This window comes from Myotis brandtii, unplaced genomic scaffold, assembly GCF_000412655.1.
Source record: "Myotis brandtii unplaced genomic scaffold, ASM41265v1 scaffold2603, whole genome shotgun sequence".
NCBI lineage: Eukaryota > Metazoa > Chordata > Mammalia > Chiroptera > Vespertilionidae > Myotis > Myotis brandtii.
This window is the reverse complement of record NW_005359896.1, coordinates 28,875-33,451: the sequence shown is the minus strand read 5'-3', so window position 1 is coordinate 33,451 and position 4,577 is coordinate 28,875.

Sequence of the window (4,577 nt, the reverse complement as noted above, 5' to 3'; positions counted from 1 at the left end):
CGAAGTTTCAATCGCACTGTACATGTGCGCCCGCACGTGGTATTTTGTGGAAGAGCCACACTCAAGGGGCCAAAGAGCCACATGTGGCTCTCGAATTGCAGTTTGCCCACCACTGCTCTAGGCTAAATCATTTTTGTGGTAAATGTTACCATTTATTCAAGGAAGAAATAATACCATTCTACACTACCTCTCCCAGGAAATTGAAGAGAAAAGAATACTTTCCACTCCATCTATGAGGTCAACCAACATTGTTGGGATCCCTAAACCAGACAATTATTCTTCATGAACATCAACATAACAATTTCAAACAAATTTCTAGCAAGTCAAATCCAATGTGAATCTACATTATAAGGGATAATACATCTTAATCAAATCAGTTTATCTCAATAATATGGATTGGGCATTTGAAAGTCAACTAATACAATTTACCATATTAATACATGAGGAAAACCACGTGATTAACAGATGCTGAACATGGGTTTGACAATTCACTAATTCATGATAAAAACTCTAGGAAAATTATAATTTAAAGGGAATTTCTTTGGTTTGTTAAAGCTCATTTAAAAAAATCCTCTACCAAATATCATGGTGAATGGATGCATTCCTCCCAACAAGCTGAGTGCAAGGATGACCAGTGCCATTGCTTCTGAACATTTTGTAGGAGGTTCTAGCCAGTGCAGTGGAGCAAAAAGGAAAAAGCACCATAAATGAAGAATCGCTTCTCGGCCTTTTGGCTAAGATCAAGTGTAAAACTATTTTCAGAGATGACTTGTACAAAATCTGAGAGTGTCTACCAGAGGGTTAAGTGAGTTTAGCATGGTTGCAGGATATAAGATAAATATACAAAAATCAATTATATTTCTATATTCTTGAACAATCAGAAATTGAAATTAAGAAAGTGCAATGTACAATAATGTCTACAATTATCAAGATCTTAGGAATAAACTTAATAAAAGACATGAAAGACATCTACAGTAAAACTTATAAAATATTGCTGAGAGAAATTCATGAAGACCTACAAGGAATACACATAGTGTTCATGGATAGGAAACAATATTCTTAAGATGTCAGTTACCTGCAAATTGATTTAGGGATTTAATGCAATGCAATCTCAACCAAAGTCCAAATAGGCTTGTTTTATTTTGGTAAATTTATGAAAAATCTGGTTTCAAAATTCATATTTAACTGCAAAGGACCTACAATAACCAAAACAATTTTGAAAAATGAGAACAAATTTGGAGGGACAATACTGCATAATTTCAAAACATATCACAAAGCTACAGTAGTCAGGACAGTATGGTATTGATGTAAGATGAACAAATAGATGTAAGGAACTGTAGAGTGCAGAAACAGAACTATGTCTATATACATGGTGACTTGGCTTTCCACAAAGGTGGGTAAGCTCCAGTGAGGGAAGGATACCTTTCAACAGATTGTGTTGGAACAACTGGATATATTAAAAAACCTCCAGCACCAAGAGTATATCAGATTTAACTCATGATGTATCATAGGACTCAATGTAAAATCTAAAAATATAAAACTCCTAGAAGAAAACAGGACAAAACGTAGTTTCTTTATGTTTGGTACAGATTTCTTACACATGGCAAAAAAGTAGGAACTATAGAAGAAAATATATCATCAAAATTTAAAACTTTTGGCTCTTCAAAAGTCACTGTTATACAGCATTTCTTCCCCCTCTCCTTTCCCATTAGTGCTATGGTGCAAATAACCAACCACATTCCAGGAATCGAGTTGGTAATGATTAATACCTGGTCAGAGTGAAGGTGATGAAACAGGTTCAGCCAGGGGTGGGGAACGTCCGGCCCGCAGGCTCTATAAGGCCCAAGAAATCATTTGCTCTGGCCCTGTCAAGGCATTAGGGGCGAATTAATTAAATGTTTGATCAAAGTTACCGGCAAATTTAAAGTTGATAATTTTGTATGGCCCATGAGTGATGTTCTAAGTATCCAAATGGCCCTTGGCAGAAGGAAAGGTTCCCCACCCTTAATCTAGGCTCTCTTGCGTCCACAGGACCCATCCATGCGTGCCAAGCCCACCCCTAACTGTAGCCCATCCCCTCGCCTACCTGCCACTGCCTGTCAGGCCCCAGCTGGTTACCTGCCTCACGAGGCTTTCCCTGTCTCACTCAGGTCGCCTGAGGCACAGCTGCTTCCTGCCTCCGTCTGGGTTGTGGGCAGCTTCATCTGCTGAGCAGCAGTGGATGCCGGGTAAACTCTGCTGGGGCAGGAGCCATGGTATCTGCTCCCTCTGGGCTTCCATGATGCCAACGTCCCTCCAGAAGGTCTAGGAGGGAGAGAAGGGCAGGCATGAGAAGGGAACCCAGCCCTGACCGCTAAAATGTTTGCAAACGACCCAGATACCAGGTGATGGTCTTGCCTGAGCGGCTTGGAACTCAATTCTGAAGTTCCCTTGGGCACCTGTAGAGACGGAGAGGACGATGCTCCAGCCAACGGAGCCACAGGGGCCAGGCCCAGCGCAGCTGTTCCATGAGGAAATGTGGGACTGAAAAGCTTGGCTGCACCTGCTGCAGAGGAAGCAGGTCTGTTCTCAGACACGGTCAAGAGCAAACGCCAAAAGGCTGTAGAATCCATGGATCTTCAAGGAGCCGCCAGTACGAGATGGCTCATCAGGTGTCAGGGCTGATCTCCCTACACTTTTAACCTCTTCACACGTGTGACTGTAAACCCGCTCAGTGGAAACCGCCACTGCTACCTCTGCCTTCGAAGTGGCTTTTCTCGCCTCCCGCCTTTTGGCTTCTCAACATCCTGCGCCTCGTCTTCCTGGGACCTGGAGGTGCCCGAAGGGGAAAGGTGCCGAGTGGTGCGCCCCCGTCTCTGTCGCTGCCCTTTGCCTAGAATCTTGACCCTCAAGTCCATACCGCCTTGGGGCGCACCAACTCCGTCAGGCAGCTGACTTCGCATTTCATGTAGATTCTCTGCTTGTTCTTGGGGGACGTGTGGGTCTCACACAAGCTGTCCTGTCATCGGCAGAAGTGGGAGTTTGTGGGGCTTCTTTACCGGGAGCGGGATGGCTCATAACTTTGGCATTTGCTCATAAATATTTACGATCCCATTGGCTTCACTTATGTCCTTTGTGGGTTCTAATTTCCCAGATGCCGGACCTCTCACATGGATCGCGGGGTGAGGAGTGGCCAGTCAGGGCCCCAGGGGGACTGGCACCCAGCAGGGAGCAGCCTGAGTTTCCTTAGACTGAGCGCAACTGTGAGTCCTGCCCACCAGGGGGCGCCGTTTCATGCAGAACCTGGGCTCTCCCTGAACACGTTCAGTCTACTGCCCGCCACTAGGCGGCGCCTTTAGGCTTCCTCTCTGGATGCAATGGCCAAAGCCACTCCAAAAGGCAGTTTCACTTGGATTTGGACTCGTTCAAAACGATGGGCCAGCTCTTCTCTCCTTTATTTTTAATTCTCACCTGAGGATATTTTCCCATTGATTTTTAGAGAGAGTGGAGGAGAGCGGGAAAGACAGAGAAACATCGATGTGAGAGAAACACATCCATTGGTTGCCTCCTGCACAGGCCCCAACCAGGGTGGGGTCCCGGGAGGACCCTGCAACCGAGGTACGTGCCCTTGACCACAATCGAACCCGAAGCCATTTGGTCGGCACTCTATCCACTGTGCCAACCCGGCCAGGGCCAGCTCTTCTATTCTTGACAAAAGAGGCCTTTCCACAGCACTGCCCAGCGGACTTAATGGCCATCTCTTCCGATGTCACACCCACAGAGCAGCAGACGAGAAACTGAGGCCACCAGGAGCCCCGGAAGCTTGAGACACAAATGCCGCTGAGCCCGGGGAAGGTGTGAGCGTGGAGGGCACAGGCCTGGAGGGGCAGCAGGTGACCAGCCTGGTGGTGTGGAAGCACAGGAGGAGGCCATGGAGGAGGAGCCGGGAGGGAGGAAGGTGACTCAGAAGTGCCTTCTCTGAGAGGAAGGTCAGGGTCTGCATGGACGGCCCCTGTCAGGGGATCATCTGACCGAGACCCGGTGCGGGGTCTTGTACAGATGCGATCGTTTAATTCCTGTTATTTTCTTGTAAAATAACAGGTGCTGACACTCAGACAAGTTAATGGCCTCTCTCCAGCTGACTCAGTCCACATGAGCCCCAGGTGGAAAGGGGGACCCGCACCCCAAATCCTGATGTTGCTGGGCGTTCCCCTGCCCCGTCCCTGCTGCCCCGGGAAGGCATCAGGGCCCCCACAGTGGTGGCTGCAGAGACAGGTTCCACGCTGGACCCCGGGAGTCGGGCTCGCTGTCCCCCTTAAGCGACACAGAAACGATCTCCCTGCTACCAAGGCCTCTCCTCTCTGTCACTATCATCCAGTGTCGGAGACCAAGGCTGTCAGGACAGAAACAATGTCCAAAGGAGAGTTAGAGGGAGTGATGTTTCCTTAGAAACACCCCATAAACGCACTTCCATCGGCCGCCACAGGTCAAAGCCCCCGACCCCCATGGGAATCCACATCACCTGGGCTGAGTCCACAGCACACACTGAACCTGGGGTTCATGCCTGCAGGTCCTCCTTTGAAATCCCCCCACAAAAC